The sequence below is a fragment of the Uranotaenia lowii genome, chromosome 3, assembly GCF_029784155.1.
Source record: "Uranotaenia lowii strain MFRU-FL chromosome 3, ASM2978415v1, whole genome shotgun sequence".
Classification (NCBI taxonomy): domain Eukaryota; kingdom Metazoa; phylum Arthropoda; class Insecta; order Diptera; family Culicidae; genus Uranotaenia; species Uranotaenia lowii.
In genome coordinates this window covers 6097224-6117361 of record NC_073693.1, presented here as the reverse complement: position 1 = coordinate 6117361, position 20138 = coordinate 6097224, and the positions used below count along the sequence as shown (strand labels likewise).

At 33.6% G+C, this 20138-nt stretch overlaps 1 protein-coding gene across 3 annotated transcripts in view; it reads left to right on the top strand.

The window, feature by feature from the left end:
- LOC129755768 (uncharacterized) overlaps nt 1-20138 on the top strand; it is a 208657-nt gene that overhangs the window by 97492 nt on the left and 91027 nt on the right. The window contains exon 2 of one of the 3 annotated variants that reach the window (XM_055752409.1): nt 17726-17787. The exons of the other annotated variants lie outside the window; for them this stretch is intronic. The gene's annotated coding sequence lies outside the window, so the exon portion shown is untranslated. The remainder of the gene's footprint in view (nt 1-17725; nt 17788-20138) is intronic. 3 annotated transcript variants of the gene reach the window in all.

Here is a 20138-nt window from a genome sequence, read left to right as displayed (position 1 = left end):
GTAACATCAAGCGAAAGTATCGACAAATCACGATTTTGATGAATTGACTTCTCGATTTCATCAAATAGGTTTTGGGAGATGTGATCGACCGATGATTAATTTTCTCCTTCGAATATATCTGTTTATTGACTCCTCTCTGATATATATCTGGTAAATCTTCAATGTTTTCAATATTTTATTTAATACATAAACTGAATGTTTCAGAATATTTTAAGTCATCAAATGCGCTCAAGAACAACCAACCCGGCGAAAATTGTTTGCTTAACCCCGATGTCGACGATAAGCTTAACGAGACATTCTTTGGAATTGTTTCGTTCCCGGGAAAAGCTCATCTGGTACTTAAATTGAGTTTCATTCCCGGAAAATATGCTTATTGTATTTTCGGTTGCACCCAATAATGGCTGGTAAACACTATGACTGAAATCGAAAAATCTCCACACAAAAACCCAATGCCACAATGCTCTTTTATTGTATTTCTGAACCACAAGAAACGACAGACCGTACCTATGAATTGAGTTTTGTTTTCGTCCCTGTTTTCCGTTACATTTATTTGATTTTATTGCAGCAAAATATTAAATTGAAAGTTGGGTTCATGTTAACGTTTCATCATTAACTGTATAAGGAAAAATAATTGATTTAAACTGGTGATATTTACCAGAGTGAATTGGCTATATGGAACTTAATTTCAAGAACAGATATTAGCTGTTGATCAAAGCTTGAACCACGTCTGGAAAGGTTTCTTCAATTGTATGCGCAAATGGTACAGAAATGAACAGAAGTTGAACGAATTTGGTTGTTTACTTGACTAATGCCATATCCAATGCCATTATTTTGCAGAATAACTCTAACAAATACCAAATCTAGGAAAGGGAAACATATTCGAGCCATAACATGCAGTTTCGGTCAATATTTTCAGGTGTCATCAATAGGATATTGATTTTTTTTGAATCAGATTAAATCATTAAAAAATCTGTATCTAAAAATTGGCGTTTAAAAGTTAAAGACAATTTGAAAAAAACCTTGATGCCTTAAAAAATTGCAGACTATTTCGAAATAAAGTTAATGGATTTACAGAAACTATCGAAAAAAAACTTAATGAGTAAATTGTATTTGTATTTTTATTGAAATATATAAAATTGCGATCAAAATTCGCCATAATTCGTTGAACAATTATGGCGAATTTTGATCGCAATTTTATATATTTACAACTCCAAGATTAATTGAAATATTTATTTTTAAGATAAAAATCACAACAAAACACGACTTCACATATATGATATATTCAACCAAGATATTTGAATGAATCTCATGATACAATCGTACGCAAATCCAATAGTTTTGGAGATTGCATTGCAAAAATTCTATAAATGTATTGAATCTAAATCTCAAATTTTAAGTAAACAAATCAAAATTGAGGAAATTCTCCTGGAAAATAATTCATATTGCAAGCCATGAACCAAACCCTAGTAACACAGATTAAGCCAATTAGCATTTGAAAGTTTTATTGTGGTTTTATTATGGCATTTTATATGCAGCTAGTTTTATAACTGTTTTATTATGGTCATGATAAATGCTTCGATTTTCGGTTCAACCATTTATTTTCAGGTAGTTCTGAAAACGCTAATAAAGCTTTCACTAAATATACTGTTTAAGTTGTTTGGAATGAGTTCTGAATGCTCTTTTAATACTCCAATATAACAAGTAAACCATCGCAAATTAAATGAAAGCCCCACAATATGGGCATTGGGTGAAATGGCTTAACAAGTAAAATTTGATTTTTTTTTTTCAAAAGATTTTTAACTCCACAGAAGGCATTCGTCCCTACAAGAAGTAGGTAGTAGGCTGCGGCTGTAAACGACGATTGTGATTTTTTTTGCTGCTAATTTTAACTTCTCGAAAAAAATTTGCTTATGAACTGTATTTTAGGGCATATAGTCTATTCATGTTCTATATATCAGACACAATGTTGAAAAAATAATAAGGAACCCAAATTTTTCAATTTCCAGGATGCATACAAGTTTTGGCCATGTTTGTGTTAGAAGAAGAAGAAAAAGAATAACAGGAGGAATCCGTCCCTACAAAAAGTCGAATTTGGTATTCTTACTCTGTTTTGAAATCCAAAATGGCGGTTTCGGCATTTCTTTTCAAACCTGTAACCGCTTGAAACCCTTTGGATATAAGTTGAAAGTCAAGAACAAGTCACCCAGACAACCAGAAGTCGTATTGTATTTAACAGATTACATCGTATAGAATGTTATTTATACTCATTTTCATATATCTGCACCTACAATGTGCGGCCCATGCATATTCTTTATCGTATTTAAATGCATTGCATGATTTTATTACGACAAGAAGAGAGACTGCATTGATTCGTAATAATGTGCATGCAATCGTATACTTTTGCAAATTAATTCGCATGTCTGATTTTCGTAAAACGTATTTGCTGGCAATCGTAAAAGAATACAAATAAATTAAATTAAATCGTTTATGATAATGGGACATCGATGATTGGAATCGTATTAAAGGAGGCTTAAAAATGTTGGTCTATTTTTAGATCATGGATGACGTGTTCTACAATTTAAAAGATTTTAGTTATAGAAATATACGATTTGCTTTTGGTTTAATGCCTTTGAAGCAAATCCCCTTGAATTTATATATTCCAGATAGCGTCGAGGCACCATCATGAGCTGCAGATCGTATGGTCAGGGGATCAAGTCCTACAATAACTACAATAACTTCTTGAACTTTCAACAATGGATTGTAGGATATAAACTTGTTCAGCCATTCCACCCAATACCTTAAATGTAAGGGTTTCATGTAAATTTAAGAGCCACCATCTTGAATTCCATGATGGCGTCAATTAAAAAGTTGTGAAGATTTCATGCGATTTTCAGTGTTTAACATCATTTTAAAGTTCAGCAAAAGATACCATCTTGAATTCCAAAATGGCATCAGAAAGCATTATTTTGTATCTTCTTGTTTGGCCGTTTTACCCAATATCAATATTGTGGGGCTTTCATGCGATGTTAAGTCATTTACAGCAGTTTACTTAAAGTTAAGCGGAAGCCGTCATCTTGGATTTCGAGATGGTGGTTGATAGCAAAATTCGACTACTCCTAGTTTAGCCCTTTCACCTACTGCCAATATTTTAAGGGTTTCGTGTTATTTTCAATCATTTACAGCATATAAAGTTCAGCTGAAGCCGCCATCTTGGATTTCAAAAAAGCGCCAGACAACGAAATTCGACTTCAACTTATGCTTCTTTTTTTCATTTAAAAGTCTGTTCTCATTTATCTACTGTTCTGATGATCAACACTCAGAAATAAGGAAACAGACGTCGAATTTAAGCTTCTTATATTGCTCTCAAAAAACCGTTATAAAACTAATCAGCGATTTATCTGACCATAATAAAGATATTAAGCATGGATTGACTAACATCATGTTGATACCAAAATCGAAGGGCACAAAATAGCACCACGTTGATGGATTCACAATGTCAAGTATTTAAAACTATTTTTTCATGGCTTTTTTATAATCAATTATATCAATAACAATTATATTTATTGAAAAATGTTTTTCGCAAAATATTTTAAGTTTTATTTTTCCAATAAAAACATTCCGTTATAATTTCCTAATTCTAAAGATTTGATAAGGCGCATTTATTTCAAGATACTATTTCATACACATTTTACCTGAAATCTTGACAGGCAGAAGAAAAGATGCTCATGATATGGTTGTTTTTTGTTATTAATTCACCAGATCATATATCAATAATGCCATCATCACTCATAAGGTAGCCAGATTGCCCGGTTCTATCCGGATTTGCCCAGATACTTAATACGAAATTTGGGAACAGTCCAGCCCGGATTTCATTAAAAAGGCCCGGATTTTGCCCGGACTTATTCACATTATTTTGCAGAACAAATTGTGTTGTAAAAACTTTATATAAATGCCTCCACATCTTAGTTTTTTGAGAAAGTTTTAAAAAAATCATCATGACAGGTTTTTTTTTTTCTAAATACCATTTAAAACCTGTGGATGGATTTTGACGAAAAAAATTTTCAATTTTTTTTTCTTGAATTTTGTTGAGTAATTTCTGGATTTTGACAAAGTTTTTCGGCATATTTATTGCCCGGATTTTAGTCGTCAATTTTGAACTCAAATGCCCGGATTTTTCCAGGTTTTTATATAAAATTGCCCAGATTTGTCCGGCCAGGATATGTGTTGAAAAAAATCTGGCAATCTTATCATCCATCGATCATCATGGTTGCTGGAAAAAATGAAATATATACTCGGAGAACTCACGGAATGAAAAAAAAACCAAAACACAAAAATTGTGTGTTGAAAATAGCTTTGGTGATCAAAATTTTACAGCAAAATGATTTTATCGAGGATTAAAAAAAAGCAAATTTCTAAAACAGTGTCTAATAGTCAGATTTTAGCTTCATTTATTTCTGAAGATTAATGCTATAGCTCAAACGAAGTTGTGCTGACCATAAAAAAGCTGAAATTATTACTTGTTGAAGAACATTTTTCAGGAGAAAAAAAAACTGCTCAATTTGTTTTTGCTCTTGTAATCTTTAGGATATTTGATAAATTTCTCAAAATTTCTAAAAAATACTTGAAACTTTAGTTATTCCCCCCCTCGGGTTTTTTTTTTAATTTTGAAGGGGCGGGGAGTGTGACAAAAGATGAAATTGATATTTGTTTCGGCCTTATTTTGTACAATTTTTTTTATGTAGGCCTCGAAAATGATATTTTTCGAGCAAGTTTTATAAAAATAATCATGGTGGGTTTTTGAAAGCCTTTGAAACCGATTTAAAATCTTTCAAAGAGGTTTGCTGAAAAAAAATCAATTTTTTTTCTTGAATTTTGCTGGGTAATTTCTGGATTTTGACAAAATTTGCACGAATATTTCCGGGATATAACTGAGTTTGAAATCAAATGCCTGGATTTAGCCAGTCCCGAACACGTGCTGAAAAAATACTGGCAACCTTATTTTAAATTAAATTAATACATTTAGTTCTTAAATACATCGAAAAGCGCTGATAATCTAATTTATTCGGGCAAATGGGTAGGCTTACTGAATTTTATGAACAAATTCACAACATGTTACCAATAGCAATCTATGTTCTCCAGTTCACAGAATCACTCGGACTACCTTCTTGACAATAAGGTTGTGCTAGATTTATCCTCCAGAGAGGCCGGATTTTTTTTTCAAATGGTGGCTAAAACTCCAAAACATATTCTATCGAACTAGATCTTTGGCTCTGTGTTTCCCAAAACTACATTTTGCTCCAGATAGATTTCTAAATTTTTTTTTTATAAATAATTCTTAAAAATGTTTTAAAAAAACTTCGAAAAAGATTATATTTGGCCTCAAATGCAGCTAATGTTATTTTAATGTCTTAGGTAAGAAATTGAAATCAATTTAAAAAAATAAAACAATTAAAAATTTAAATTCAAGATCTACGTGTTAGGGAAAAGCCGGTTAAGACGGACACCCTAAGGTAGAATTGAAATGACTTATCAAATATTGCTTTTCTCATCGCAGTTTTCGTACAGTCAGTTTTGGATTTTGACTATCGCATTAATCAGTCAAATTAGTGAATTTCCTTCATCAAGACTGTTTTTATTGCAATCTAAAACACGCTTGCAAATAACACTTTTAAAAATGGTCGAGTAAAACGGACACTGCGTACATTTTTTTTCTTTTTTTGTAAATTTATTTTCGGCATATCGGTGAAGGCTTATATTCTTGGAGAAAGAATATAAGAAATGAAAATTGATAAAGACGGATAGAAAAGTTAGGATAAAATTTACAGATGTTTAAAACAGCGAAAGAGCATCCTGTTTTTACAGTTTTTATAGCCTATTTGAGATGGTGAGTGCTTTTCGACCGTCAATTGCTCTTGCAAAGATCTGTTGAAGGCATATGGAGGATCAACCGATGAAAAAATACTTATGTGTCTGTTTTACCCTACCTTTAGGTGTCCGTCTTATCCGCCTGAGCAACTTTTTTTTTCAAAACGTTTGATACTCAAAACTTTTAACCAAAAATCGCCGATTTTCCTCCAGATGGTTAAAGAAAATCATGATAAACACTTCAGCTTTGGAAACGGTTGAAGTCTTCCAAAATGTTGCGAGTTATGAACAATATTATGAGTAGAGAAAATTACATTTATGGATCTTCAAAGTTTTTGTTCTTTTTGTTTACAATTAAGAGACCTTGTTTGATGTAAATACACAAAGGGTCTCTAAAGTGTTGATACACTGAATCAAACGTATTCCCTTCATTAGATTTGTTCCAAACAATGTAATTTTCGAAATATTGGAAGTGTCCGTTTTATCCGCTATTTTCTTCTTACCCAACTTTCCCCTAAGAATAAATAATATTTCGTAAAAATGCTTTCAATTTTTTAAGAATTATATCGGTACTGTATATATTTTCCAAAATTCAGGGCAGTTCATTTTTCATTCATAATTAGAAGTTAACCAAATCAACTTAAATTATACACTGATACCTGGTGGCATCGAAAAATAATATACAAAGTTTTGGTACCTACTGAAAATTCTACTTCAATTTCCACAATTTATTACAAACAAATTAAAATGAATGGTTACACAAGTTCGTTAAGATTAGCTTGTAAAAATTTCCGGTGAATGAATAATCACTCAGATATCGGCAAAAAAACACACAAAACCGTGTGACCTACTTCCTGTGTAAATCATCCCCGACAAAGACGACAAAAGTGTTGCAAGTTTAATTGATGCTAATGAACCGGGTCGATAAATCTTTCCACTGTCCATGAAGTTATAAACTACCGAATCGGCTTCATAATTTCAGAATACTTAATAAAGCGACATCACGTCATCGAGGCATCAAACGGTTTAATGACAGAGCCCATTTAGTGCCGATATACAGCAGAAGGTATCGCTCACAAATCGGTATAAGAAGTATAATCCTCCCTTTTTGTCGTGCTGAGGAGCTCCAAGACCTCTGCTTCTCGGCGTTCTCAGGTCTTCCTTTTTTCTTCTCAGCCTCAGCGATATCCGATTTTGTTTCGACAATTTCTTGAAAATAACGACATCATCATTCTTCGGCAGCGCGATGTGGCCAACAACATCTGCTTGCTCGTATCACGGGGGCAAATCGCAAAAAACGGGGCGTGCTCCGCAGTGTCATAAATCAAGCATTTTTATGATGAGCCTCCTTTGGCCCTTTTTCGTCGTTGTTGTCGTCGTCCTCGTGGCTCCACCGTTGGCGACCCCGAAATTTACCAGAAGGTACCGTAATATTTTCAAGTGTGGAGCCCCACGAATTTCTCATCCGGCTTTGACTTGGCCTGGTCGCGCTTCATTGAGCAGCCCAAGCAAGTTTAACACGAACCAAGTGTTTACCGAGAAGTAAATCTCGGCTGGCGGGTCGTGATTTTTGCCCCATTTTGGGGCCAATAAGAAAGAGCTTCGTCGGTCGAGATTGTTGAGTTGGTGGCTTCCTCTTTAGGGGAGCTGATTCGCTGGGAAAAATGGATCACACAAGCCGCCAATAAACGGGAAGCATACGTGATCTTTCCGGTGAAAATTGTTTGTTTACTGTACAATATCGTTTGCTTGTGTTGCATTCGCTGTAAACTCTTTTCCTGATTGTTTCCATCCAAAAGATGTTTTTTGGGAACTTCATTTATGAAGGAATTTAATTCTATATCACCCTATAATTCTGAAGTTCTAAAATCTTTTTTTGATCAAACACCAATATCTCCGAAACAATGCATATTTCACGACTCTTCTTCGACAAATTATTCACCATCAATCACCATCAAATTCTTGCTATCATCATCACCGTCATCGTCACCGTGACCATGTCTATTCTAAGCTGGGTGGAGTGAAGAGACTGAGCTGGCTAAAATGTACTCAAGGGGAGCACGACCACATCCTACAGCTTCTTTCATCCATTTATTTTCATCAAATTGTTCCCTTTGTGTGCCCTTGTGCTACCAATTTCATACCAAATCGAATGGGCAGTGCAAATTCATATTGCAAATAAATATTTCTCTTCTCATTGTCTGAAAAATCAAACTTCACCTTAGAAAAATGCGAAAAAATATAAAACCACACAATTCATCACACATACTAAACCAAAAAATTAAGCAAATTCATAGGCTCTTAAATCAACCTAAGGAAAAAAAGTTTTTCATCTTCAAAAGGAGGATAGACGCCAAAGCTGTCAAAATTGTCACAATTGTCAAAATTGTCAAAATTGTCAAAATTGTCGAAATTTTTAGAAATTGTCGAAATTGTCAAAATTGTCAAAATTTTCAAAATTGTCAAAATTGTCAAAATTGTCAAAATTGTCAAAATTGACAAAATTGTCAAAATTGTCAAAATTGTCAAAATTGTCAAAATTGTCAAAATTGTCAAAATTGTCAAAATTGTCAAAATTGTCAAAATTGTCAAAATTGTCAAAATTGTCAAAATTGTCAAAATTGTCAAAATTGTCAAAATTGTCAAAATTGTCAAAATTGTCAAAATTGTCAAAATTGTCAAAATTGTCAAAATTGTCAAAATTGTCAAAATTGTCAAAATTGTCAAAATTGTCAAAATTGTCAAAATTGTCAAAATTGTCAAAATTGTCAAAATTGTCAAAATTGTCAAAATTGTCAAAATTGTCAAAATTGTCAAAATTGTCAAAATTGTCAAAATTGTCAAAATTGTCAAAATTGTCAAAATTGTCAAAATTGTCAAAATTGTCAAAATTGTCAAAATTGTCAAAATTGTCAAAATTGTTAAAATTGTCAAAATTGTCAAAATTGTCAAAATTGTCAAAATTGTCAAAATTGTAATTTTAATTGTAATGCTGGGCCAAAATGGAAATTGAACATCCTTGGTTTAGAATACAAATTGGATTTGATTAAATTGGAATGTTTCCACAATGTGGGTTTTTCAATGACAATCTAATTCAATGTTAGTTCTACATCTACTTATGACTGCAGAGCTCCAAAAAAAATTTGAAAGGAGGAACCAACCGTATAAAAATCCCCTAATTGTGACAGGTTAAACGACGACGCCGACGAGCTGGTGGCTTTAAAAACTTAATAAGCACTTGCCAGTCACCGTCTTTTTTTTTCGGCTGTCCGACGAAATGGCAGAATAGCGATTTGCTTAAGCCATCTGTAGTTGGTCTGCGAGATGACAAATCCGTTTTAATGTTCACCTGAATTTACGACCCCATACATGCGGGGGTGGAGGACGGAACTCGTGCAGCTCAATGCTCAATTATAAATGAAAAAAGAGAAATAACATAAACCGTTTTCTCACCTGGCTTTCGGTTTGGTTCAAGGTCGAGTGGGCAGTAGTGAAGATTTGTGGTTGGGAATTAAATCATAAAGTGATTGAAATCACATTTCCAACTCCTGAATTAATTTTTGAGCTGAAGAAAACTAAAAAGGTGTTGTTTCCATAATCTCAATATATTGGAAAACGAATAGCATTAGTTTTGGATATACATATATTCAATCAGTTTTACTCCACTTTGAAAATAAGTATACATCAAATTCAACCGAATTTTCCACTAAACAATTTTATCTAATAACTTTGATAGTTTTTTGGAATTTTTTAAGTTGGCTTGATGAAAAAAATGTGTTGATCATCATCACTTTCAATACAGAAGCTGTTGAAATTTTAGAAAAGACTACAGAAGTTTTTGTTTAATAAGCTAAAAGTGAAATATGCCTCCACCCTAGAGAGAACGTCAGTGACACAAAAATTCCTCTCAAGCAGTCAAGCATTTCGGCAACCAATCACTTGGTTATTTGGAAGTGATTCCATGCTGTAGTTTCGATTCATTCGGAATTAATCGGCTTAAAGCGACTGATTTAGAAACTACTTCAATTAAGGCTTCATGAAAGGAAATGTCTCGAGAACGATCTGTTTGACAGATTTGATAATCACCTAGGAGATTCTTCGAAAGCAAGGAAAAAAAAGAAAAACGTTTTCAAATCACTACACCTAATGATGGCTTTGCTGAAAGCGATGAGGACAAAAGTTGAAAACGACGACGCGGATTTGTATTCATCAATCGTCAGTAGCAGCACGTTGTTGGCGACACTCCCGGCGACCGGCTGTGGCCTAATTTGAGGTTATGAGGCTCCCGGGGCTGCCAAAATCTAGCCATAGCATACAGCGCTCTAATCCGTCGAAAGCCACGACAAAAACACACCAATATGGTAATCAACGACGAAACGCGTCGCCGTCCTCGTCGTTTGGAATAGGTTCAGGTCTGGTCTGGTTTGGATTCATTCATTTGGTAGCACAAACGGTAGGCACGAGTTAAGATCTGCTGGAGCTACCTGTTGTTTAGTGGTTTATGCTTAACGGAAACCCGCATCTGTCACAACAACAGGTGAGTGTCTAGCCACGATTCGAATCGATTATGATGTTTTTTTTTTTCAAAAAGAGTTCATTTTTTTAAAAAAGCACAAAATTTTACTGATTTTTTTTGTCCAATAACTATATCTTTTTTATAATTTTCTAATCAGATCAGATATCTTGAATTCATTCAACCATATGAACATTCAAATAAGTACAGGTGAATCGCGAGAAAAAAAAAAGTAGACCGCATTGTAGAAATGGGATGAAAATAAATCAAATCTAATTCAAATAAAATTAAATAAAAGTTGTATTCGCAACACTGAAAATAGTTAAAATAAAATAAATTTCTGTGGGAAAGTTTGTTATTAAAGCAACACTAGGCGAAACAAACAAAGCAAAGTCAGTCATCAGACAGAAAGCGAAGATTGTCGAGGCTGCTGCTCCGAAAAAAAAATTGTTTTTAATTCGGCCTCCGGTAGAAAGACGTATTGGCACAGGGAGCACAGATTCCAAAGGCTGCTGCTACGAAGAAAATTGATTCTGATTCGGCTTCTAGAAAAAGACGGATTGGCTTAGAAAGCGCAAATATTGAGGCTGCTACTGATTGCTTGTTTTGATTTGGTCTTCCGGTTGATAAAGGCAGAATTGGCTTAGCAAGCGCAGATTTTTAATGTTGCTGCTGCTGATTGTTTGTTTTGATTTGGCCTTTCTGTGGAAAAAGACGGAATGGGCTTAGGAAGCGCAGATTTATAAGACTGTTGCTGCTGATTGTTTGTTTTGATTTGGCCTTCCGGTGGAAAAGACAGAATTGGCTAAGGAAGTGCAGATTTAAAGGCTGCTTCTGCTGATTGTTTGTTTAGAATAGGCCGTCTGGTTGGAAAGGCTATTTCTAAGAATACTATCGAATTATATCGTAAACAGAGGCTGAGTAACAGGAAATGTACAGATTAGGGTAATTTGGTATTTGAAAAACAAATACAGAGAATAGAGAATACGGAATTTTGAGAAGAGATGAATAATATGCAGAAGTTAAATAAAATTTGTAGGATGGAGATTGAAGATGTGGAATATGGAATAAAAACTATGGATAGTTGGTAGAAAAAAATTAGAGATAAAAACAAAATTCGATGAGTGAAAAGTTTCAATTGAAAATAGAGGTGAGAAGGAATGTAGAGATGAGATTTGGGATATGCAGAAAATAAATCAAATTGTATGTATGTATGTATGTATGTATGTATGTATGTATGTATGTATGTATGTATGTATGTATGTATGTAAGAGAACCCACCAGTAGTGGCCGATAGGTCTTTCGACCCGTGTCGGTACGGGAAGTCTCAATCGCAAATTCAAATATTGTTCATGCTTAACTCATCAACAATAATTGCAGCACAACCAAGGGGTCCGTTACCACTGGTTTGGGACAGGTTTGGCTCATCTTACTCCCTTACAACTGTTCGAAACAAATAAAGAATCCTGAAAAGGTACTACAGTAACCTCCCATGATTCCAAATTTGCCGAGATACTCCGGCTGGCTTGAACCCACAATCCATTGTATATCAGTCTTCTGATCGTTTGATGTCCTGTCCAATTCCCCCAACTAAACCCAATAATAGAGTTAAGCTATTTTTGATATATAATGAAAAGAAAAATATTTTCACAATTGCAATGATGTTTTGACATCTTACCTTGTTACCATCTACTTTTCCTTGTACTTACCCTTGTACCCCTATAATGAAAGGGTACTTATTGTTATGCCAAAAAAAGCTCTAGTAATTTTTATGTTGCTCACAAACCCACAGTGCTTCGAACCTATTCTATCGCAGCATGCCGAGATTGGCATGACTGTTGCTAGAACTTAGGAATTTACTTTCCCAGTCCATCATTACACAGGGTCATTATTTTGAAAAATCAACTTAAAAATGTCGAATTTAATATTTAAGGGGGGGGTAGGGTCTAACACTTTCAAAAAATCGATTTTTTTATTTTTTTATTTTCTTATAGTAAAACATTTCAAGAATGTTGTGTCAAGTTTTCAAGTCAATTGAAGCAAAACTGTAGAAGTTATAGGCCTTTATCTCCTCCTATCTAATACTGCAAGAAAGCAAGAGCAAAAACTTCAAACGCGTTTTTCTCGAAAGCACATTTTTAAAGTCCGTGGACATCGTCATTTGAAAACTACTTATCCGATTCTTTTCAAATTTGGAATATATTTTCTACATATAAAATACCAGACCCCAACGTTTTTCTTTTTTGATTTTCTTTACTTTAGGGAAATTTTAGAGGTGAAAAATGGCGGATTTTTAAGTGAAAAATCGTAGTTTTTACTTCAAACAGCCACAAAAATTTCTTAAAAATATTTTTAATTTAAATAAAAACGTTGGGGTCCAGAAAAACATCTATTAAAAATATTTTGCTCTGATTTTTTGACTTCAGATGATTCTGTGCTGAGATATAGTGTCCACCGCAAATCCTGTTTTCTAAAAGGCATCCTCGAAAATGCTCCGTCACCGGCTCATTTTTCAATATTTTTCTACGAAAAAATTATTAAATGTTCTTTTAACAATGCTTTGTATAATGCAAAAAATTTGAATACATTTGTTTAAACGATAGCTCTAGAAAAAAATCGTGAAAATTGTGTTTTTTTATACCCGTTAGACCCTACCCCCCCCCCTTAAGCACTGCAGTCCCAAACTCCCAACACATTTTTAAACAAAAACACAGATTTCTAATACCACTGATTATTTTCGGAACACTCAACCTCCCCTTTCCCGGCTTGTAAGATATCACTTCAGTTGCACAAAAAAAACAAACCACTTGCACAAAACAAATTCAATAAACAATCCTCCCTCAAGCCCATTCAAATTACTTCCACTGATTGAAATACTGTGTTTTCCTCCGGCTACTCGTTGATCATTTTTTCGCGCAATTCATCAAAAAATCGCTACTAAAACAATATATTTAGTACAATTTCCACAGACCCGAAAAAAACACGTGCGGTGCCATTTAGACAACGCCTACTCCTTTTCCTCTCACAAAAAGTGTTTAACATGTGCACAAAAACTCAAATGCAGAAAATAAATCAAATTTAATACAAATAAAATAAAATAAAAGTTGTATTCGGCAACACCGAAGATAAATAAAATTAAATAAAATTCTATGGCAACGTTTGTTATTTAGGCAACACTAGGCAAAAAAACAAAACAAAGTTATTCATTGATCTATTCTCGTGAGTGACAGACGTGTCTGAGTTAATCTCTGGATTGAGATTCGTAAGAATCGTAAAATCACGACACGCATAAGGGCCAATTAAAACACATCAGTGTTAATTCCTCCCTATTCGTTCGAGGCTTTCAACAATTTATTTATGATTGTTATTTTTTAGAGAAAAAATTACTTCTAAACTTTCATACAGCGCTCCCGGACACTCGTCGCAATAAGGGCTTCCCCTATCAATTCTAGACATCCAAACGATAATAAAGTTTAATTTCAATATGTAAACACTGCGTTTCTGCAGTTACCAGTTTTAAATTCTTTCTACGAAATAGCACTAATCTCCATCTAAATTTTCGGAACTTCCAGTGGACACTTTTGCACTTTCTTCCAGGTTTTACTTCAAGCTTGTTAATTTCCGACTGTTTTACGTACTGAAATTAAAAATATTGTAAAAATTTAGTGGACGGAAAGAAAATCGCGTGCGATTAGCAAAAATCATCGCCTACTGCAAACTTTCAATAAACAGGTCGAGGTTTACAAAAAAGAAGTTATCAAACTTTATTGAGGGTGAATTTGAAACAAATAAAAAAAAGTAATAAGTTTTTGTCTTTCGGCAAGCCTTTTTGAAATTCTAGGATCGGCTGTATAATGAATGAAAATTCATTGAGAAAAAATTTTAAGTAACGTAGAAGAACATTTCTGAATCTTTAATAGATGCAGCAAGGATTTTATTATCAATTTTAAAATTTGAACATTTTCGATAAATAACACTTTTAGGGAAACTTTAAAAAATGTTCAAATTGTACTAAATTTAAAGATTTGAAGACTATCGAAGTTTTGAGAGTGGAGAAAAATTAGACATTTTTTCTTTAGAATATTTAACAACTTCTTAGACTTTCGAAAATTTCAAAATTACTTTATTATTTTTAGAAATTTTATCAAATTTCAAATTTTAAATCAACATTTTAACCAATTAAAAAAATTTAAAATTTTACAGGGCAACAAAATTTACATTTTTTCGAGATGCAAAAAATTTAAAAACTGGTTTTCACTAACTTTGGGGCGCTGATTCAAAATATGCAATTAATTTTTTTTTTCTAGAAACTCTAGTTTTCGAAATAACCTTTCAAAATGGGAAAATTCGTTTAATCAGTTTATGCACTTATTTGGCAAAACTGCAGAATATTATAAAGATAAAGTTTAAATTCAAAAATCAACTTTGCCGAAGATTGCGAGTAATTCTGACTTCAAAGAAAAAAGTTATAGAAGTTTTCTTATTGTTTATTTTTTCCAATTTCGCAAAGTACGGCAATTTTAAGTATTTTTTAAAGAATTTCAACCCAAATTGAATCTTACATTATTCTCAAACCATAAGTCCAATTATTATGCAGGCTTCAACAATTTTTAAAATTAAAATCTTTAATATCCAATACTAGAAGACTTTCCTAACCGGTGTCAGAAATAGTTGTGATGATTTAAATTTTTTTAATTTATAGAACAAAATTATTTTGTAGCTTAATTTCTCTGAATCTATTATAAGGTAGCCAGATTGCCCGGTTTTATCCGGGTTTGCCTGAATATTTGATCCAAAATTTGGGAACAGTCCGGTCTAGCTCGGGTGCCTGGATTTAATTGAAAAAAGCCCAGGTTTTGCCCGAATTTATTCACTTTATTCGAAATTTCACAATTCAATTTACTCAAAATCGATCAACTTCAAAATTTTCACAAGCCATATCATCGAAACAAGAGCTGATAGACAAAATTTGACAATTGATTCGAATAAACTACGCAAAAATCTCCCATAAACAGTTTTTAAACCAAGGCAACAAAATGCTGTTCTCTAGTGTTATTAAGCATTTCCTGGATTACATGAATGACCAGTTCAATGTTTTCAAAATTATTATTTGAAAACATTACATAAAATAAGCAAATATTTATGAAATTAAAAAAAAATGCTACAAAAAATTCTTGGAAAGTTTTTATGCTTGAAAAATAAAATAAAAAAAAAGTGTACTAAAGTATTTAACAATTTTGAAAAACTGGAAATTCGACGGGACCCGAAGTATTGAAGAAATTTTCTGAGAACTTGTTGAAAGTGAAAAAATGTATAAAAGTTGGTTTTCCGGTGTACACAGATGTGTCACTCACAGTTTGAAAGATCTTGACGAATCAAGAAAAAAAAACACTATGGAGTCAAAAATTTCACCTGGGGAGAAAAAAGTTATGAAAAAAGAATTTGTTTTCAGTATAAAATTAGTACAAGATTTGGAAATTGGCCAGAATATACACAAATGAGCAATACACGGTTCTAAAGATCTTGACAATGCAATGGTTTTGCAGCTAATTACATACAACTTCTTCAATGAGAATCTTTAAAATGTAGAAATGTTGAGATGAGAGAAGCGAATGTGAGAATGCTGAAAAATCTTGGAGATTTTGAAAGTTCAAAGCAAATTTATAAAATTAAACATTTGAGAATAATGCGAATTGTAAAAACTATAACAAAATGAACACATTGAAGAAATTTAAATTATTTTGAAAACTATTCAGTTTTTAAAAGTTGGTATTTTTCAATAAAATAAAAATATACGTTGTTCAACATTCTACTGGTATGTGTCAAATTGGTGTATTATACTCTATAAAATATGTACAACTTTGTAGTTTTCCCTTAGGATAAGACCAATCTAGTCTAGAAACGTTGGATAAAATAAACTAACCATCGATTTCTCCAACAGGTAGCAGAGCCGGTTTCAAAAGATCAAAACCACATAAAAATATTTTTTGAATATTTTATAAACTCCAGAACCAGGTGGTCAGACCAAGTGGAGCGTGATCTGGCGAACGTGGGTGCCCGAGAAATTGGAGAACGGTTGCCATGGACCGAGTGAATTTTAGGAATTATGTTCGTCAAGTTATGTCGTGAGACGTAATACTATGTAAATAAAATAAATAAACTCCAGAACAGTTTTGAAAAATGTTTAAAATTAAAAAAAAATTAAGTAAACTGTACAGAATTTTCAGGGAATTTGAAACTTTAATTCTTTTTTCTTACAAGCTTCGAATTTTTTTCAATTGTGTCCATTTTGTAAAATCTGTCAAATTTGCATATTTGATTAACTTTCTCAATTTTGCTTTTTTTGTAAATCATAAAACTTTCAATAATGCATTTCAATGCGATTCACATTGATAGATGCAGGCAATTCCAAAAATCCTTCGTCTCAACGCCAATGGAAACGATAAATTGCGTTTGACGCACACAAGGTCACAGAGCCCAAATAAAAGGGCGCGCATAATTCTAACGGAATCTACCAAATTGACACTGCCACAGCACATAAAAGGTACCAACGCCAAAAACCGGTAATTTTATAGTATGTAAGTTCACCGCAACGGATTCACAATAATAGCGGGACCGAAAAGTGCCAAATTGCACTGAAGAATGACCCCCTCGCTGCCCCTCGAAATGCGTCTTTTGACCATGAAAAGTGTACATTTTGTATATTATAAAACGCTCGAAAAAAAGCAACGGACGGCGACGCGAAATCCAACTGCAATTTTGCCCCAGAGGGCAATTTAACCGGACCATTTTTCTTCTCGGTCTCCAAAAACTTTCCGCCTCGCTCAAAATCGGTGTGGCCTTTTCCGCTAAATTATATTTTATTTATCTCAACACCATTCTATGTCTCCCGAAAGCCATGTTCAGTATTTCAGCGGACGAATTTCGGCAAAGAATTAAGCCCAGAGCTCTGGTGAGGTGACCTTTCGCAATAAAATCGAACACATTTGTATGGATTTCGGTTGCTCCTGAAATATTTAGCCCCCTCTAAAGCTGTTGAAAGCTTAACGATGGGGCGGGAAAGAGAACCCAGGGGAAAATTAATAACTCACAATCTGCATAATTATCAGATTAAAACCGAATAAACATCGCGCTTGAGGATTTGTGTGAGAGATGGGGAAGATCGGTTTTATTTTATTGGAAACTCTGTCAAACCGAATGCCACAAATGAGTGTGTAGATACCCCTGTTCAAAATTGGTTTCACTGTTTAGTGGCAATAAAATAAGGCGAAATAGCACATTAACCCAGATTTAAGTGAAATAATAAATTGTTCCTATATGTATAAATTTTCTCCGTTCTCGTTTCAGGTACCTATTTGTTTGAATGATGATCATCCTAGCCAAAGTCAAAACGAATCTGTGAGGAAATCGTAAGTTATTTTGGTCATTGTGTCTCACAAACTATTATAATGTTGATAGCATAAACTCCTATTTTAGCAACGCGCGAAAAAGACGACAGAAAGTGGTAAAATCTATAAATTACACGAACATTTATAAAATCTGACTTTAAGGTCAAAACATTAATAGCTTAATACCTTTTGATATCAGGTAATCTTCCGTTACTACGTGAAATATATTCTTTGAATTGAGAATTTACTTAGGATAAATCTCCATGGGAACCAAACACCTATCCCTCCTTAACCAACTCAATAAATCAGTGCCTTAAAATTTTCCAAATTTATCTGTTATAAGTTTCGCATTTTTCCTAGGTGAAAAACTTATTGTTGCAACTGTTATTTAAATGTTGTTAAAATGTTGTTTTAATTGTTATTATGATGTTACTTTTTTATTTTTTAAATGTTTTCTTTATTCTGATCTCTGAAAACAAATGTCGATACTAAATTCCAACATAAACGATTTAACTCGAAATAACAATTATCATTACCCTCCTAACAACAAGTTCAGACAACCACACTTCAACAACCCCAACACAATGTCATTCGCATGGCAAATTGGAAGTGATTTTTTCGAGTGTTTCGCCATTTTTCTCGAGCCGGAATTCCAAACAGCTTGGCATTTGAAATTACATATTTCACCCGCCAAACAGATGGAAAGTGAAAACAAAACCAACAAAATTGCAGGGTAAAAATACAAACATACACGAGAGACTCCCCGAAACGAAACTTCAAAGCCGTGGCAGATTCTTTCACACATCACGATTTTCATTGTAAACCCGCGTCGTCGCTCGTGTGTAGTTGATTTTAGCAGCTTTTTTGGTGTGTTTTTGCTTGTTTTCCTTTCCGCCCAAAAGCACCCTTGGAGCGACCGTTATGCGCAGCGCAAATTCTAAATAAAAACAAATGAAAGCTTCCCACACAACATTCAGCGCTCGTAATCATCAACGATAAACATGCTAAAATTATGATTTCAACCAACTTGGCTCTTCATTTCGACGACCGATGAAGAGAGAGGTTGCGGAAAACAAAGTGGAAAACTCTTCACACACCGGCTTAGGACTTGTGATCTTCGTGGGGCGCCACAAAACGCGCGACGAAAAAATAGCATGTTTATGTTGGGATATCTGAGCGGCTCTTGTTTGCGGCGTGTTTTGCTGTTGTGTGTTTTCGGATAAACCGCGAACATAAATGTTTGTACGTACAAATTTTTCCCATCTCATTTTGCACAAATGAACCTAAGACACCAGAAGAGTGACCCAGCATCGTCGTTTGGGTTGTTGGGTCGTGATGCATCGGTTTGATGAAAAAACGGGCCATTCCTTCCTCCAATGTACGGTACCATACATGTCGTCAAAGTTGGGTAACTTCAGGTTCCATGTATGTGAAAAAGTGTAGCAAAAAAAAAGTACAACAGCTTTATACACAGCATCCTGGCTGCATCAAGCGCCTAATGGATGCAGATGACTCAATGGAAGTGTCACTTCCACTAATTTGTACGATTCTGTCATAAAGTTGAAAGTGAATATGTACTTTCGTGAGGAGTTTGTTCTATCTCTGGTTGAAGAAGTTCGCAAATACTGGAAATGAAAGTTCTGTTAGGACTGCGTGTTAACGCAGTTACACATCTTGAACCCATCATTATCAATTATAGCATGAACGCAAAAAAAAGCATTCATCTATATAGAAAACTTATCTGTTTCATACATACAAATATATAAATACATATAAAAACTACTGTAAATGAATGAAATTTTTTTTCAAAAATTTATGTTTGTCCATCAAAGCATTGCATTGGTCTGGAGCAAAAATAAATTAAAAAGAATCTGAACAAACTGGTTTCAATAAGGTAATATTCTGAATTTTATTTTATTCAACTAGCGAAATTTTATTCTTAACTAGCTGATTTCATCCGGCCTTGCTCGGGTTCTCATGGAATATAAATCAAAATAAGTTATTTAAGTTTAAGAAATTTGGAAGCTTTGTATTCATAATTATGACTAATTCGACCCATGTTTGGTCATGTAAGCTTTGAAGTCTTTTTAAAATTTTTATTTGGATTCCAAAATGTTTATCGTTTTCAATTCATGAAATATCTAATCGTTACGAGGTTTGTAAAAATATCCCTTGTATGTAATATTTATCCTGTTATGAAAAACATTGAATAGATTTGGCCTCATATACTTTATCTTCAAATGATCTCAATGCAGCTCTGTTTATCTTCGAAACTTTGTGGACACGTCTCCACAGATATTGCAAATCAACCGGCGCACCCAAAGCAATTAATGGCACCCTTAAGCAGGCCATAGACTACACAAATGGCGTGT